Raw genomic sequence first — 19310 nt, 5'->3', positions numbered from 1 at the left:
CGGTGCTCCCACGCTCCTCCTTTCGCATTTCTTTTTCGCCCTTCAGCTTACAACCCAGCAGCCTGTTGCACCTGATCGTACCCGTGGCAAGGATTCCAATACCTTTTAGCTCCCTCAGAAGCAGCACGGACGTGAAGTAATTGTCAAAGAACAATTTCAGGTTGCGGTGCTGTGGGAATGACTCCACAAGTCTCATTACCACACAGCCCCCTAGACCAAGGTAGGAGAACTCCCGGTCTACTCCTGTGCCTTTGCCCTGATAGAGTTCAAAATCATGCGCCAGACCATCGGTGCTGCATCGCACAAAGATCTTCACACCAACAGGGTTTGGCTTACTTTTCACCACCTGTTTTGCTGGGACCCTTCCTGTAAATGCCACCATCTGCTCATCAATGCAGTTATGTTCAAGCTCTTCAAGCTGAAGGCACCGGGACCTAATGACATCGAGGAGCGGCCTCACCTTCCAGAACTTGTCCACACTGGATGCATCCCTTGGCTCATTCTGGTCAGTTATGTGCAATGCGCTTCGCAATTTAAAAAATCTGTTTACCGCCATTGCATCTGCAATTGCAGAAATTCGGGTACCGCTTTGCCAATACATGCGGACACGTGGGAATTTCAGGACACCCATGTAAATGAGAATTCCAAAAAACACTCATCTCTTGCACGGAGCACGAAAGTTCGTTTCCTGTGTTCTGCAAGGCATAAATATTTGTGTACTTCGTGAAGTCCTCGAACACTTCATCGGTGAAATACTTCATGAAATACTTTAGCGGTTCTTCTGGCGTTGATCCGCCAAGCGGGTGGTAGGTGCAGCGCGTGTCCACTGGATCGAAAGGTTTGGAGAGCCACTTGACATGCTTCACTTTTTTCGCAGGCATCTCATCACTGTCACTGAGATCACCCTCGTCGTCTGCAGGATGCATTTTAGGGTCATGCTCCTCATTCGATGCAGTTACCTGCAAACGTAAAGGCAAAATGATGCAACTGCTAACAAGAAATTTCGCTATTTGCCACTTACCGCTTGAGCTGCCTGTACATCGGCGACTTCATCGTCAGAAAGATCGGCGTCTGACACATCTCCATTCATGATGGCGTCAAAAAGCTGGTCTACTGACGAGTTCGGAGTCTTGCATCTTGTTCTCGCATGAGTCTGGATGCCTATAAAAGGAAAAAAAAGGCTCAGTAAAGCAGAAAAGCGACATTCGCCGCAGTTACAGCAGGATGAACCGGCGGCCGCCTAAACGGTGCATTTGTGACACGTTGTGTACAAACAGACACGCCATCGTAAACATGACCACCGTTTCCTAACCAGTAGTACAATAAAAAATAATTCCGTATTATTCTTATCTATAGCACTTAGTTATCAGGTCCACAGCTTCAGTTCCAGCTTAATCAACGTTTTAAATAGGCAGAAAAGATAAAGCCAAGAGCACCTACTTGACGCGCCGTAGAACGTCGAGGCGTCCATCTTGTTTTCTTGTTTTGGTAATGCATTTGGCGCGGCAATCACGAGATGGCAGCACCGTCCGGTAGAGCGGTAAATTCGAATGCGGCTCCAATGGCCCAAGTGTTGATGACGACGATAGAAGCTCGCAAAAAAGCTCGTGAAAATCGCGTGTACAATTGTACACGCCGTGTCGCAAAGGGGTATATTACAACTTTATATAGATATCAGCACTCTAGAATGTTTGAAGACGCTTTGTGCAAAATTTCGGTAAGATACGACAATTTTAAGTGCATGAAAGTTTGTGCACCGTATGTCAGAATTGCCTCAGAATGCAAATTGAGAAAAACGCATTTGAAAGTTGTAAACATGTTTATTCTTCAATATACAACGGGATTTGCATGAAACTTTGTGACAGAATAGAACAATCCACCCTTTCCCCAGTCAGTGCCATTGAAAACATCCAGCACCGTAGGTTCTTCCTTCTCAGCACTGGAGAATGGAGTCAATGGAGTGTCACGCGTGCTGCCGCTTCGATAGCTCCGATCTGCACTGGCACCGATAGGATGTCCTTCTGGCACCATAAGCCGTGAGCTATGCGCGGCCGAAAGCACTTACTTAGGCATTGACTGTTATTGCAGTACAGCTCGAGGAAAGCAGAGAGGCCTTTACGTTTGCTTGCGGCGTCGTGGACGATGAGTCTAGTAGTGTGGTACGTTGGGGCACGTTGGACAAACGGCACCGCTTACCATTGCTTGTAAGTGCACTGATCTCATAGATTACTCAGTTCACGGAATTGTAACCACTTCTTGTTCTCTCGTTTTTGAAATGTCCCATCTTTTTTCGGATACACTGACAAACGTGATCGTGGCGTCGTCGATCTCATCCGAGTTCCCGCAAGCCACCGTATCCCCGCAGCCTTGATGGTAGTCCTGAACTTAACGTTAATGTCACCTATTACTCCCCCTCCTCTGCCTTCTGGATTAGATTGGCGTCGCTCGCTACGTGCTTGTGCACTTTTCCAAGCGCAGATTGGTGTGCGCCTAGTTCAAGCATTGGGCTTTTATAGGATCGCTTGTCGCTGCTTTTGTTTCCTCTGGATTGATTCGGCACAGCTTGGTGCACATGCACAGGCTTGGTGTGCACCTGCTTTTTGCACTAGGCTTTCAACACATCGCTCGCTGCTCGCATTTATAAATAAAGACGAAGTCAGTGTCGCTTCGTGCAGAAGTGCTGTGCCGCAGGCATACTGTGTATGCAAGCGCGGTGCAGCAATGCCGGGAAACATTCATGCAAAAGCAAAGGGTCAGAAAACTACGCTTTATTTTCCATTACTTTGTGATGTACCTTCACACTGGGTAGCGCCGAGCGATGGCTTCTAACAAGCGCAGAAAAGTCTTCATACAACGTAGCGCTGAGCGATGGTTTCTAACAAATGCAGAAATGAGTCTTTGCGGCGCGTGTGGCCATTAATTGACTCCCACCACATCTATGTGAGGTGCGACTCCAGCAGCAGTGCAGTTCCCCTGTAGCCGGCGGAGAGGAGGTGGCGCTTTGCTTTCTTCCAATAACTTTCTTTTTTTTTGCGTGTGAATGCCCGTAATAGCATCTACAGAGTTCACGTTGTGGTTTACTGTTTCCCATTGCAGATTGAGTCTCTCTCCGTTAGCATCCGCTAAGTTTGGGGTGCAGTTGTGTGCGGACCATTCATCACTGTGGATCGTGGTCTCCGGTTCAACATTGGCTGCAATAATGGGGCCTAGTGTTGCCGCGTCTCGTCGGTCGACTTTGAAAAGTCGGAGCTCCCCGGTGGTCACGCAGATCGTGCTGAATACCCATGGTCCACGATCTGCAATGCCGCCGTAAGTTTGGCGGCTTGGCGGAACGTCGCCTGTCATCAGGCGGCCTCGATTGTACTTTCGCCAATTTGCATTCACCGGGTTCTTCTCGAGGTGCAACACTTTATCAGTGAGTGCCAGTGATGGAGTGCTTATACATTCATCAGAAGCTTTTGAAATGCAATACGCCTAAAACATTCCCCTATCCAACTACCTGGCAAACTGTCTGAGCACTTCCGTGTTATGAAAACATGGAGAGCATTTACGAGTACATCTACGCAGTGGTCATCCAAGTGGCCAGTGCCTACTAAAGCGTTTACAGTGTTCTGGTGTGCCCTAGGCCGTTCATTCAGGCCTGTTTGTCCAATATAGCACTTTCCACAGGAAAGTGGAATCTTGTATACCACCCCCACATTGCAGTTAGCAAAGCAGGTGCCATGTTCGTTCATTGGTGCCTGTACCTTGACTCTCGGCATTGTTTATCAACTGGCACATTCTTGCGAGCTTTAGTGGTGTTGAACAAACACCTACACTGCACTTGTTTGCCAAGTATGGACAGCTGGGCTAGTTGGTTATGATTAGCATTGTGAAACATAGTTCCAGCGCACATTTGAACAAGGACGAGGTGACGAGGTGTGACGACGTGTTGTCTTTCTCGCCTCGTCCTTGTTCAAATGTGCGCTGGAACTATATTTCACTTGTTTGCCACCTTTTTTTTTAGGCGGTGGGCACCATGCGGACGTTCATGTGCATCTTATGTGAAATGCGGCAGCATGTACTCGCCAAGTGACAGGAGACAAACATCGAAACAATCAGACACTTGACTGCCGTACAGATACATGTGGCAGTTGGCAAGAAGGGTTGTCACATAGTACATACACCCCACTTGCTGACGTGACATTTATTAATTTTTGTGGAAGCCCACAAAGGCAAACTCCGTGGCAACCTTACCAAAGCTCCACTCCACAGCTTGCCACACCTTGCTCATGGCCTTGTTGAAGAATGTTTCATAAGGTTTCAGGCTCGTGACTCCAAATTGCTTGCATAAGTGTGGGATTAAAAGGTAGGCAGCGTCGCCATAGGTGACAAGCTCTTACTCATTGAGATCTTCTCAAGGTTTTCATACTACTTGGTTGCCTTGAGAATCCCTTAAATGCAATGTTTAAGTTCATGCAGAAACAGTAGTGATACACTTCACATTCAAATACTAAAACAAATATTTCATTATGAAGTAGACCTATATTGAAATCCAGGGTTCAATGGAAACCTGTGTGATCGGGAAAATTCATGACGGGAAATATAGAGTGCCGACCAAGCCTTTTAGACCAATATTAAATAAACTGAGTTGTCCAGTATTTTGCGAATAAAATATTAAAGCTTGGGTTGGTCTGCTTCACTGTCAGCCTCGCAAAATAAAGCAAATAAAGCAGGGCATTGAACCAAAACCGCTGCAAAACGACTGTGTGTTTGCAGGTATCATGCACAAATATTCCTCCAGCATACATTTAATGTTGCCAGTTGTGCACAAGGAAACGGTAATTAGTGCAACAGAGTTCACACTGTTGTCCTACACAACCTACAGAATTGTCATCAAGCTTTAATGCTTATGTTTCTTGCACACTTGAGATATCCATGGCTTTGGTTCAACTGCATACCCTGAAACTTAATCTCTCTTCTGATGAAAAAGAACTGTAGGAGGTAAATTTTGTGTGAAGTGCAAACCGCTAATGTTGCATAACTGATTTTTAAAATCATCCATCCACAACAGTTTGATCAACCACTATGAATACTGTACTGCAAATGTCTGGCAGCCATACTACTTCGAATGAACCCTTGGCATTTACTGCAACAGTAGATATGAGCTAGGAAATCCACTTGCGCCATTATGTTAAAGTGGAAATTGTAAGTTGGCTTTTGACTCGGGCTTATATGCCGGTGCACTGTTAATTGACCTTACTAAAGCTTTTGATTCCATCAGTAATAAAATTGCAAGTAAACTAACCGCTTCAGGAGTTGTTTAACTTGCACTAGCCCTCATAAGGAGCTTCTTGTCGAACCGACGACCAACTGCTTATATTCCTGCAGTATTGTCTAACTTCAAAGTTATGACAAAAGGTTTACTTAAAGGCTTTACAATAGATGCGTAAGCATATCGGTGCCTACCCAATGAGAAATCTGTCCGTCACATAAGACAATGAATGGCTCATACCCCCATAAGCAATGGCTCATGCCCCTTGAGCAAGCAAAAAATGCAATGGCTCAGACCTGAGCACTTGTAGAGGCTACAAGTGGCTGGTATGTAATGCTTTACCAATGTATCAATCGGTAAAGCAATACATACCTCCCTCAGCAAATGTAGTGGTTGTTTTGCAACAGCTATGTTCAATTCATCTTAACACCAAAGGGTTATGGGTTTACTCTCACTAAAGGTTGAGGGTTCGGTTGCCTTAATTAACTCTAACTGTGGCTAATTAGCTTTAGCCTTAACACCAGTGGACATAGGTTCGAGTGGCATAATGAACTCTATCTTAATTAAACCTCCCTTATGTTGGCTACCGAACGTGAGCAGCGAATGATGAAGGTTGATAAGAGTTTATAATGGTCGGATCAAGTTCCATAACATTGATAATGACACCGGGCTGCGTGGCGATGAGCAAGTGGCACAATGCTTATGCATACTTAGACAACTACCTGAGGAATTTCTGCATTAATTTATTTTTCATGTACATTAATGATATCGCCAACTCTTTATAACTCCACACCTTTTCTCTGTGCAGATGACATGACAAGAGTTGCAATAGATTCATCAATTCCTTTCCCAACTACACAGGTTAGTAATGACCTGAACAAGTTGACAAAATGGGGCAAACTCAACTCTCTCCAGAATAATAGTTAAATTTCAATATAACAAAATTCTTTATAAAACAAAGTATTTAACTTTTGATAACCTATTGTCCATAAATGTACTTAAGTGCAATTTCACTGTAACGAAATTTCACTGGTGTCACAAAGGAATGCTGAGACAATAAATGAAAACTTCCATGGATGCTGATGGTGAAATTTTTGAATTACAAGCGGCTGCTTGCAAACGCACCTCTAAAATCGTGTGCTGCGCAACAAGAGCGACCACCAAAGTGGAGCCGCATCATGTTTCATATACAGTCCAAGTGCGATAAGACCCTATCGCGCCCCGGGCACTGTGTGCTTTAGGTGCGTGTGAAAGTACGAGGGTGAGACAAGAAAGATGGTGGCTTCACTAGTGCCGCCTTCCTGTGCGTGCAAAGGGGAAGAGGCCGAGGGGTGGGAGTGGACTTGGCCACCACGACCTAGACTCTCTTCAGGCCTCTCCACTTGCCAGATGTCACCACACCTGGGCCTCGCACGCTTCGCGTCATTGCACACGTACGTAAAAGAGAACGTGTAGCTGGTTATATTATTGCATCTAAAGCTCCTCAGTCTGAAAAGTTGCAGAATGAACTTTATTCTCGCGTGTTTATAAATAAACATAACAGGTTATTCAATGCAAATGTACCACAAAAGTTTGATTGACTATACTTACATGAAATCTGATATTTTACATTGATGGCAGCCTGCTAAGGCACATAGAATATTTTTTTGTGAAGGCTACAACAGTAAGGCAGACAGCATTACATTCATAACCTCTTTATACATAACACAAGCATTCAATCCATCGGAATTGCATGTATATTACACAATGAGATTTACATTGCCCACACGAGAACTCATTTTGCTGAAACATTTTTTCAGCAACAAAAATGCTCTATTCTATTTACAAACTGCTGTACTATAAATGGTTTTTTAACTTTAACGTTGGTGACCACATACAAGCACACATTCTTGAATTTTATGATGGTGGCAGAAGTGCTGCACTCCAACTCCACCAAACCATTTGGACATACTGATACTGATTATTTGAGTCATCAGCTTTCTTTGCTTTGCTTGGATCCGATTTCTCTGTATGTTATCATTCTTTGCCGCTGCGTAGTTCTTCAGTGGGGTGTTAATAGCTGTTCCGAGTACATCTTTCAGAACGATGACTGGATCATGGCCACTTGAACAGGCTTCCAGATCTTCTCTGTCAGCAAAGAAAAACGTCAATCTCTGGTTGCTTTCCGCGAGAAACAAGTTCTCATATTGGTTTTTTGTTCGAAAACTACCTTAGTGCACAGCACTGCATTTACAACACATGGCTGGGGGAACTTCAGGCCTCCTCTGCTTATGTTTTCGATGAACACATGGTCACTTGGCCGTAGGTCTCTCTCTGCTAATGTAAGTTGTGCATGGCGGTCGACACATGGTTTTTGCCTCAATGAAGCATGAGCACAGAAGCCTGCAATGTATACAAGTGCTGGCATGTCCGTACGAGGCCTCTTTAAAGTGTTGCCCATCAGCTTAATCCCATACTTCTCTACCAGCAATTCGGCTTTCGATTCTTTGCCATCTGGTTTACAGGAATCTGGAAAATCAGCCAGCAGCAAGGTTCCCTGAAGGCGTAACTTCTTTTCTGCCTCAAGCACTTCAGTAATTGAGACATTGTAGTGGGATCCACATAGCTGTCTGTATTTCCCCAACCTGGCCCCATGGGAGTCAGTTTGGAGCTTCCCCAACAGAACATAATTAAAGCCAACTTCATCCAGGCAGTAACATGAAACTTCGATTGAAGCATATGTTGTTAATTGCAGGGCTGAGTGAGTCCCCCTTGTCAGGACACCAACTTGCTGTACTTTTGCCCTCCACCTATCACGCCAAGTGACAATGTTGTCCAGGTATTGTATCTGCTGACATACCACATTTCTTATTGGCTCTTGCCAGACTTCTTGCAGCCTTTGTCCCTTGTGAGGAGTTTTAACATTAACTATGCTCCACCACTGTGCAACTATGTCAATGAACTGTGCGGTACCCTCAGCAAGTAATAGCTGGAGTTCCCCCTGCTTTTGATCCTTAGGGCTGCTGAGAGAGAGAGAGAGAAACGTTTATTAAACGAAACAGTGTCCCGAGCGAGGCCGGGTATCACCCTAAGGTGGGAGGGCTCCTTAGTCCAGGAACCCTCTGGCTTCGACTGCCCTCTTGGCCCTGGCGACGAGTTGTCGCTGGTCTTCCAGGTCCCCTAGGGTTAGCTTGGCCTCCCACGTTTCGAATAGGTCGTTTGGTTCTATTGCTCGTTTTGCGTGCGTTTCTGGTTGCATTTCTGAAAAGAAACTATTAACAACCTTCAGAGCCAACCTCACATTCTGCCGCTCCAAATTAGTTGGGTGCAGCGCCTTACAAGTTAGCCCGTATGCAACCACTAGCCTGCTCAGCTTCGTAACGTTTTCTGAGAGAATTGAATGAAGCTCCTCGCATTATCTCATATTGGCTTTCATCATGCTCCAAAGCAGGGTAGTAAATGCACTTATCAACATTCTTCTGATTGAGTCAATTATTGCGGATACATTTTAAAAGATGCACGCTGTCAGTGGCATGAAAGAGGGGTTGCTGTCAGTTTGCTGGATGCGGGTACACTATGTCCATTTGCCAGCAGTCACCAAACAATGACATTACCTTTCGATTAAGTGAATTGCCAGTAATTGCAGGAATAACATGGAGGCCAGCATTTTCTAGACTCAGGATCACTTTCCTGAAGACATTATGGAGCTCCTCTCCCGGTATTTTGGAAACGGGAAATATGTGTGCGACGTCTTCGTAAGATGAAAAAAAGTGACTGCACCATAAACACATGAGCCGTCTTAGCTGGCTTGGCACAGTTTGCTGCAGCACCTGTTAGACATCCACCCTTGTACTGAAAATACTGTTGGAGATGTATTTCATCCATCAGCGTTGCATTTCTCTCATGAGGTTTTAGCAAGCTGGTTCTCCATTTCATGAAATTCAAAAATCCTTCTTCATTCTGTTCTTTGGGTGAGTCGACATCTTGTGTCGCACAAACCCGCCGATTCACCGGCGGCAAGCTGACGAATCTTGCTCTGGCTTCCTGCCTCCCACTTCGCCTGTAGGGTTTACCCTACTTTCCGAGTTTTTGCCACCGCTTTGATGTCCTGACCCGACATTCCCCGCTGCCCGCGTCTCAAGCGCATCGAGCCGCCTTTCCAGTTCGGCGCTCCTTTCTTTCTCTTCCTCAAGCTCGGCCACGGTCCTTACTTACTACGCGGCCTGGGCCGCCTCCACCTTGACAAAATTGTCAACTTTTGCCTGCAGTGCTACCCGCTTCTCCTGCACCTCCCTCAGGTCTGCCTTAAGCTGTTCGAACTTAGCCGCCCAATTCCCTTCCAGTTTTTGGACGGCTTCCCTGACACCCTCGCACGACCTGCACAGGAAGCTAGACCCCTCCGCTTCTGCTAAATTTTGGAATTTAGTCTCTTCAAGGAAGCACCATCGCAGGCACTCGTCGCATTGCACTTGTGCCCGTCCCCCGCGGCCTTCGCGTTCTTCAATTTCATCGCTAGGCCTATGTCCCTAGGCCCAACGAGCAAGTTCGCCAAGTCACTCAAGCAGAGCCGACCTTGGCCGCTACCCCAAACAAAAATAAAGTATTATCACTCCCTACCTCATGTAAGAATCTGAAGAGCTAGCTGAAAGAACTAAATAAGCCTATCAAATAGGTCCCTCCTACCACCTAGGCCTAATGGGGGAGCCGCAAGACCTAGACAAAGCCGGTACGTTTACTACTCTTATCACGAATTCGAAATTTGCGCCCCTACTATATGCAAAAGAAAACCCTTCAGAACACTAGCTAATAAAGATAAGAGTACATAGCTATGAACGAAGTTGCTGAAGCCTCTAGCACAGGAGCGTCCGCGAGCCTCAAAAAAGGCAACGAGCCACGAAAAGGCAACGGGCGCCTGGCAACGAGCATGGAAATTCCTGTGTGAGGTGAAAGGTGCAGCTGCGCCACCTCGCGGGCGCTTGAGATTTCTGGGATTTGAGCTTCACGTGCGCAGCCTCCCAGGGCCTTCCCTCGGCCCACTACACCTAATCTAGTACACTATAGCTACGACAACGCTCTGAATGTGGCTTAGCTTGTCTTGGCTCCACATGTAGCCAAGGTGCCTGATGTCAGTGGTACTGCGGCTTGCCTAACGAAACCGAAACTCCTGATAGTACTTGAACACACTTTTGATATTCGTTCACCCCGAATACTTTGAAATATCGGAAATCTTAAATTCGAGTTGAAGCGAATTCGAACACTAATGTTTGTTCAAATATTCGAAGCACTCGAATATTCGCAGACACCTAAAACATAGGTAGGGAAATGTCTACTTCTTTAGTGAAGACAGATGAAAAAGCCTTGTTAGAAGCATCGGCACATTTAGCGTCTGAAATAATCTCTCCAGAGTCATTAGAGTCATAGAAGCTACTGCTTTGGTGTTATCTGCCACAACTTGCGGGGGATATTAGTTAACATATTAGGCAAATCGTTAAAAATGCGAATTTGGCATTACGAATTCCTGTGAAATAAGCTTTTACGGCTGCATAATACTTGTCCCAGTTTTGGGCGCCCCCTTTAAGTTTGGCATTCCGGAATAAAAATTTGTTCTTATTATCTACGGAGTGCAAAATATTGTTAAACCATGGTTTTTGGCTGTTTACATGGATAGTAGTTTTAGGGATGAACATGTGTATTAGCCCGGTTGATTTCTGCTTAAAAGAGCCAGTTTTCCTGAACAGAACAATCGTAAAAATTGACCTCATATGTCAGTAAAAAGGTGCAAAGTTCATTATTTATGGCATCATAATTACCTTTATTGTATAAGGTTGTTTGCTTGTGCGAGGGATTGGCAGTAGGGCAAAAACTTAAATCTAGATAAATAACTTTATGGTCACTAATTTCACGGAGATAGTGAATCGAAAACAGGATATCGGGATGTGTTAGCTGTTGCAGTTTCTTCACTCCAATTAATACCAGGAAAATTGAAATTGCCAAAAAGAATGAGATTGGCTTTAGGTTATGTAAAGGTAAGCTGGTTTAGGATATTATTAAATGCTCGAGAAAAGTTAGGATTGTTATATGGGGGCCTGTAGCAAACACCCAAAATTACAGATTGTGGTAAAGCTTGAAATAATACCCATAAAGTTTCCAAGTCGGCATCAGTGTTAATTACAGAACGTGGTAATTGTTTACTGCCTGCACACCATGCACAATGCCTACAGGGCAGGGATTGTAGCAAGTAAGTGGGGTCTTGATTCCATATTGTCAAGTCTTAGTGCTCTGTTTGAAGGTGCTCCAGTGCAAATGAAGGACTTTTCCACAGTTGCTGGCTAAGAATGCTTTTCTTTCAAGTTTGTTGCTCAGCAATTGGTGGAAGATGTACCTGCAATAGAGAGAGCTTTGGTGGTGAGGCATTACATCAGAAAGTACATTGGGACCACAAAAAAAAACAAGAGGGGTGTCAACTTGCCAAAATGTGACTCTTTCCGCAACTTGTGTGAATTTCACAGTGACACTTTGCTGCCAGCAAAGTTGAATTTTGCATTTGGCATAGCAATAGTACTAAAGCTTTTCTTGACAGAGTACCAAACAGACAAACCAATGGCTTCTTTCATGCCAAGGATTTGGAAACTGTTGTCGGGAAGCTTTGTGCAACAAAAATGTCTGATTTTCTTGCAGCATTGTTTTTCGAAGGGCTTGATTATCGCATTATCGCATTGTCGCATTATCGACTTGATTTCCCATTTTGATTGTATCTTTTCCTTGCAATTCTTTTGTAAGTTCAACCTGCACTAACTACAAATTTTTTTCTTGCCCTCCTGTTGTACCCTTAATCTGTTTTTTTGTTGTACTTCTCACCCTTATCACTATTGCCTTCTTCCTTTCTTGTCTTTGTCAATTGTATGTATGTTCTCACACTGAATAACAATTTTTGAAGAACTTCTACGTATAGTATGAGATGAAGTACTTTAAGGGGACAGGGTAGGTCCTATTCTAGCAATGCATTTTAAGCTATGTTCGTGACCCTTTTTCTCGTGATCTGCTGGGGCTAGAACATTAATCTTGGTGGCATTGTAATCAGCAATGCTAGGTAGTGTTACTGAACCAGGATTATTTCTTTTTAGAGATGAGATTTTTTTCTTTTGATTTTTTTTACTGGACCCACCATATTTTAGAGCCAAAATCTGCAGTAAATAGCCTGTAAACAAAAATTCCCTGCAAGAATATTTAAAGTCCTGGTTCAGTAGACTTTCTGTAATGTTTGCTCAATATCTGGAAAATTTTATCGCCCTAGCGCTTGTAGTTTCTGAAAAAAAGGGTCAAATGCAGCAAAATTTGGTGTTTTTAGAAAATTGACTTTGAAGTGGAAGAAAGAGCTTTCTTGCAATATAGGACTATAGAAACAAATTCTGGCGCATGTTTTCAATAGCCACCAGCCTGGTAGTCCCGTCCATCGTCAACACTTCTTTTCTGTGCAAGCTGCCTTGTTTTCCGGGCCTCCTTAGTTGCCAGTCGTGTAGCCCTCTCTGCAAAGTACAGTCGCTGCCGGTCAACTTCGCGCAACCACTGGTCTGTGAACCGTCCTGGAGAAACTTCGAATGACCTCAACATGTCGGCTCGAGCAATGCTGCGGTCACTACAAGTGAGCACAGCATCCATTGTCGCTATTTTCAGCGTCTTGAGGCCAAGAAAGACATTCTTCGGAGCGCACTCCCATACAACCTTGTTGAACGCCTCATTCGTGTTCTGAGTTTTTCCATGGAGACATTTCTAGAGAAGCTCAGGCTTTGAGAGTTGCTGAAACACCGGCGTTCTGCTTCGAGCATTCCGCCGAGCGCGAAAGCTTCGATGCAGACGCTCACGTGGTGGCCGCGGCGCCCACTCCTGGATTGTGTTGCAGAGAATTGGCGTCTTTGGAGGTCGACTTATGCTGGTTTCTGTGGAAGAGACGTTTTTTAAAGTACTTCTTTGGCTTTGTCATTGCATTACCGCTAAATAACCAGCACAAAAGTATAAATAAATTCGATTATCCGCGAAAACACGCCAAAGCACGAACAAAACGCCCCGCGTTGCGAGTAATCCAGCTGCGTTTTAGGATTCGTTTGGCTAAGTGAAATATGCTAGCTAGGTTTTCACTGTTGCCAGATGAGTGACAGCCATTCCGCTAAACGTGAGAAAAAATATGCGGTGAAACAAATTTTTTTTTTCAGTTTAGGGGAGGCAAAGATCCCAAGCATGTGTGAAAGGGGGCGTGGCTGGATGCTGCCTGGGTTTCGAAAAATGTTGATTTTGAGGTAAATATTTCGCGTACGCGCAAATGAAACACTGGGCCATGTTAAGGAAAGAATAGAGATTTTAAGTTACACAAAAACAAAAAATCGATTTTTCTTCAGAAAATTTGCCTACCCTGTTCCCTTAATAGTGGGCCTTGAAAATTAACTTGAAGTTCCTTGAAAATCCTCGAATTTCCTTCTTTTCAACCTGTACAAACCCTGGTGAAGGTGTGCAGGCGGATCTGTCAACACTTGCGCTTCACTGGGCTTGTGTCCAGGCTTGCAAGGGAGTCGACCAAGGTCACTGACTGTGGCATGCCGTCACTCAGCTCTGCTGGTGCAAGCCAATTTATCATGATGCCATGACGCATCCACCTCCTGAGTACTAAAACTGAAATGAGTTCCTATGTGCTTTAGTAAATTATTTAGGGTGCTCTCACAAACCCTAATATTATTTTTAGGGTTGAGAGGGTTTGTACTTTGTGGGCTCACTTGTCTGCCTGCACGGATTCGGTAATTGGCCCCGAGAAGGGCAGCTTCATGACGCGGCACAACGGCATACGGCGATAGGCCCACCACAGGTTCGAGCACAGAGCCGAAAGGCGCGGCCAGCCCTGGCCGTACGCATTGGTACTCTCCCAGGCAGACGAGTCGTCCAGGACAGTTCATGCATTTATTCGTTACAATATGGCCAGTACCTACAAAACTGCGCCTAAACACATGGAGCACACTCGGCGCCGGCGGCCCCCAATGGCGGGGGGGAAGGCAGGTTCCACGCCGCGTCGAACAATAGTTCGCATATGCAGGCAGCGATGCGTTCGCAAACACTACCTAGTGCTTCCCATCACCAACACTAGTCAGCGACGGTTTGAACACTCAGAATGTGATGCACCGAGCACCTCTGACTACCGCAAGGGCGGAACGCAAAGCCACTCAGCAAGCCACACTTACGCAATCGCTCATGACCGCAAGCTCTCTCATGACCAGTGTTCGTCACTGCCACTGCCCGACTCTCACACGCACCGCGATCCTCCCCAGTCAGAGCCTGCTCCCTATGTCTTACCCCACGACCCAATCGGGGGGCCACGTAGCGTGACATCGCGGGACGCAGCGCCCAGGGAGAACGGCGCGGGGTCGAGGGGCAGGCATTTGGGGGTTTCCTCGCAATGGCGAATGAGTCCGGAGCCGGAGACACAGCAATGACTGCGACCGGTAGGCCAAAGGAACTCCCACATCCCTCGCCCCTTAAATGTCCCTACCGGCTGAGAAATAAGCCAGTGGCATGTAACACAAAGGAAAAGTCCCCTGTATCAGCCACCATCAGACATTGCAAGGACGACTAACCTCCTGCCTCCGTTCCAGCCCTTAAACACATGTTAAGGAAATGAAAACATTACAATCATGTCAGATACACTAATAGCATAATTATATAGCACGTACAGCAAACCCAATTGCGCACAACCATATAACTCAAAGGGAACTGTACAAAGCACTGCCCAGAATACCACTAGAATAAATGTACTGTCTGCTAAACAAACACACACACACACATGCACGCACGAAGACACTCACAAATAAACACAAATAAGAGGTTAAAGAACCCCACCTAGAAAATAATATGGCAAGTCTTCTCCGGAGCCATAGCGCTCAGTCCCGAATGCCTCATTCCAAGGCTGTCGCGTGCACTTAGCGGCGGCCACCACGTTAGGATGCGTTTGGTTCTGTGGAATAATCCGTTGCTCTCTGTGATCTACCTCTTTATCGTCTGGAGCCCCCTGCCTAATGAGTGCGGCGAATCCGGGGTACTCCTGCATCCTCTGCCGGCACAACTGGGTCAGCACTGTCACTGCGCCAGAAGGCACCGAAATCTCCTGCCGCACTCTTCCCCCACCTTCGTCTGGGGTTGTAACGAGCAATGTGGCCCAGCTCGCTGCACACGAATCAGTGGACTCCACCATGCACATTCCCGCAGTTGAAAGCGCTCTGCCCCGGATGTCCTTTCCCGCTGTGCTGCCCTTAGGCCATTCGGGAAATATCTTCTGCGTGGCGTGTGCTGCTGCGGGTCGTTTCGCGTATTTGAAGAGGCGGATTTACCCTGTGCACCGCACTGGCCATGCGCCGCATGTACGCATGAGGATCCGTTCTCTGATCCCTCAAACATGCCGGTTTTTGGTGCCCACCGCAAATTTGGATTGCGCAGGCGATTGCTGTTGGCGTGAGCGAAAGAAAGTTTCCGTCCACACACATTGCAGCTCTAATGCTTCGGAAGAACTTCACTTTGGCCTAGTTGGTGTTAACTGCATATCATATTGACCGCAAATAAAGACGGGGACAGAGGGAGAGAACGCATAAACAGCACGGGCGGTAACTCCAAGGCGCAGTCCCGTATGAGAACAGCAGAAGTCGGTCGAGAATACAAAGCTTGGACCACCTGTCAAAAACCCACACTAAAGCCAGCCTCTTCCAGAACACGGAAAAGGTACCTATGGCTATCAAAAGCCTTCTGATCAAAGGAGCAAAGAATACCTGGAAGTTTCCTGGTGTTTGCCCACAGGAGAAGGTCCCTCACTGCTAAACCGTGAAGCTGAGTAGAGTGCCCCTGGAACGGACCCAAAACAGTGCTGAGCGCTGGTGTGAGTCGCGTACACAGGCACTTTGCGATGAGCTTATAATCGCAGTTCAGAAGTGCGGTTGGACGCCATGCTCTCAGATCGGAGCTCCTTGACTCGTCCTTACAAAGGAGTGATTAGCCCCTCTCGTTGAGATGCTGACAAAGTGCCTTCACTGAGTAGCCTGTTCACCAGTGATGTGAACGGCTTTCCTAACACTGTCCAAAATTTAACATAAAATTCGACTGTCAGGCCATCAGATCCTGGACTGTGATTATGCTTCATAGACTTCAAAGCCGAAAATAGCTCGTCCTCATCTATGGCTGAGTCGCCCACTTGTGGCGGCTCAGCTGGTGAAGCAAATGGAAAGACAGCTGGAGAGGCAACTGGTTCGGCATACAAGGACATGTAAAACTGCCTCGCCAGTGCAAGAACTCCATCTGGTGAGTCGACTATGCTACCATCACTTGGATCTACTAGGGAAGAGAGAGTTGTGCTCTTCCTTGAAAGATGCTTACATAGGACGTTTCTGCTGCACCACGCTTCCATTTCCCACAGCTCTGCTCAGGTTGTGGCCCTCAAGCCATCGCAGCATCGCTGCAGGAGAATCCAAAGTTCCTTTCGGAGTGAGGCCAGAGCCGAAGCAACACCAGGCCCGCCGGGCAGTGGCCTCGAGAGCAGGAGGATCGCGTCGGAGACGATTTAGACAATTTTAATCTCCTCACGCTCGTCGCGCGCTCGATGCTTGCCCCAAGACCTGAAGCACTCACACACTCTGACCTTCACGTCATCCCATTCTGTGCTACTTAGCTTCGCTGTGTTATGAAGCGATTGAAATAGAATGGATGATACCTATGTGGTTGCCTGCCTGTCCTTTACGAAATGTGGATTTAAGCGCCACTGTCTCTTTGCTCTCGATACTATGCTAGAATCGGTGAACCGCGGAATTAGGAAGCTGTGGTCGCTAAGGGCAGAAGGAATTAACCAAGAAGAATGCATACTGGAAGCCAGTGATGACGAGAGGTAAAAACGGCCAATGCGGCTCTACATGGACGCTGGACAGTCATTCCTGACTGTCCAGGGCGAAGCACGCGCCAAGCATCGACCAGTCCCAGCCCATGGACGAGCTGTCGCAGTACAGCATCTCCACGCTTATCTTTAGATATTGGAGTCCCTCTACGCGAGAGGCGGTCAACCAGTTCTAACACACAGTTGAAGTTGCCTACTAGAACTAGTCGAGAGGGACCGACCAAATAGGGTTCTAATGTACCGAAAAACTCTTTCTGTTCTCTAGCCCGTTTTGGAGCATACACGTTAACAATTTGAATGCCACAATCAAGATCCACCGACAAGACGCGGCCCTCGGAATCCCTGGCATGGCGAATAACAAGGCTGTCGAAATTCGGCATCAAAACGATGGCCGTACCCCGGCTGCCCGTCGCGCCATAACTCCAGAAAGACCGAGTGCGAAAAATCCGGTTGAAGTGGCTGATCTGGCCTAGCCTATGAATGTAAGTTTCCTGAAGTACGAGAATATCTACCTTTGTGGATTTAGCCAAATTTACAACCTCTAACTGCTTAGAAGTGCGCGACAAACCACGGCAATTAAAGGTAGCTATAGTGAGTGAAGCCATTTTAAGGGAGAAAGAAATTAGCTAAAAGCTAGTAAAAACAAAGGAAGGCAAAGAAAATCTAGGAAAATAAATAAAGAGCAGGCTAGTATTAGGTAATACTAGCCACTAACGACAAATAAGCAAAGACTACTTATGAGAGGGTCTCCGAACTTGGAGACCCCTCATCAGTAGACTCGTAGGTTCTGTCTGAGAGCAACGAGCATTCGCAACGAGCCCATCCGCAGTTGGATAAAGGAGGAGAACCCTCCGCATCCGATGGGACCTCAGTGTCAGAATCGGACGTTTCTACAGCACTGCGCTTAAATTCTGGAGCGCCAGTCTCCGAGCTCTGGGAGCGACCTTCGTCCGATCCCGACGCACGCTCCGCGGCCGCCGCCCTGGCAGCAAAGCCAGCGCAGTGAGCGCGCCGCCTCTTACGCTTATGGTTCGACCGACGAGCAGTGTCAATCGCGCCAGTCAGTGGTTCGGACGCGTCAGGGCGGCCGGCGAAGCAAGAGGGGCACCAGCCACGGAGGCGACAGCGACCACCGGTTCAGCCTCCTCGCTCGCTCCCCCCTCGCACGTTGCCGTGACGGACGGGGGAACGACCTCGGTGGCGTCCACGGAATCGCCGCCGCACTCGGCGGCATCGACCACGCTCAAGGAGTCCTGGCTCTCTCCTTCCTCCAAGGCAGCAACCGTATCAGCTACCAGCGAAGTAACCGCTACCTCGACGGCAGGTTTCTGCTGTTTTGGCCTCGCGGTTACTGACGAGTAGGTGCGGACACTACATGCCGAAACCGCATGGTCGCCGCCGCAGCGTACGCACGCCACGTCGCAGGACGCGTGGCCGAACTGCTCGCAGCGCGCGCACTGAGGCGTGTCGCACGCGGCGGCGTGGTGTCCTGCCAAGTTGCACCTACGGCACAACCTAACTACACCCTCGTACTTGCACTGAACGACACGCTCACCTACACGAAGAAGGTTAGGAACGGGCCGCGCCATCTCTATCCGAATGCGCCGGTTTCCGGTGCCAACGGCAGGGAAACTGGGCACGCATTCTTCGGAGATCCCGTGAACCTTTCCGAAGACCTCTAGCTCGGAGACAAGAGCCTGGTCCGGAAGATCCGCGGGGTAGCCAAACACCCTAACCAACTTCACACGCACACCTCTATACTGAAAACGAACTTCCGCATCACGAACCTTCAATGCGGGATCAACTGAGAAGCGATCAACCGCAGCCTTAGTCTTAAACGTTATCTCGAACCGTCCTGCACCAAAATCCTGCACTGCTTTAAGGTCATTTAACGAAAAGCGCTTTACGAGCGCCTTGCAAACATCGACATTGGACGCGCCTTTTGGAACTCGCCCGAAAAATGTAAGCGGCCGAAGCCGAAGGCGATTGCTGTTGGCGTGAGCGAAACAAAGTTCCCGTCCACGCACAGTGCGGCTCTAATGCTTCGCTCGCAGTTGGTGGAGGGCGGTAGGTACGCATGGCCAGCAGGTCACCCTGTATGCATTTGGCTTCGGCGGCCATGTCCTCCAAATCACGGAACCGACTGCCGTGTAGGTAGGCCGCAAA

At 47.2% G+C, this 19310-nt stretch overlaps 1 long non-coding RNA gene across 4 annotated transcripts in view; it reads left to right on the top strand.

Moving 5' to 3' along the window:
• LOC139048090 (uncharacterized) overlaps positions 1–19310 on the top strand; it is a 99959-nt gene that overhangs the window by 48946 nt on the left and 31703 nt on the right. The window contains exons 4-5 of one of the 4 annotated variants that reach the window (XR_011507480.1): positions 3097–3415; positions 6063–7115. The exons of 1 other annotated variant lie outside the window; for it this stretch is intronic. This is a non-coding gene — a long non-coding RNA (uncharacterized lncRNA). Of the gene's footprint in view, positions 1–3096; positions 3416–6062; positions 7116–19310 lie in introns of those variants that run through there. 2 more of the 4 variants (XR_011507481.1, XR_011507479.1) reach the window with 2 other exon arrangements.

The sequence above is a fragment of the Dermacentor albipictus genome, chromosome 7, assembly GCF_038994185.2.
Source record: "Dermacentor albipictus isolate Rhodes 1998 colony chromosome 7, USDA_Dalb.pri_finalv2, whole genome shotgun sequence".
NCBI classification, from domain to species: domain Eukaryota; kingdom Metazoa; phylum Arthropoda; class Arachnida; order Ixodida; family Ixodidae; genus Dermacentor; species Dermacentor albipictus.
This window is presented reverse-complemented; position numbering and strand designations above follow the sequence as displayed.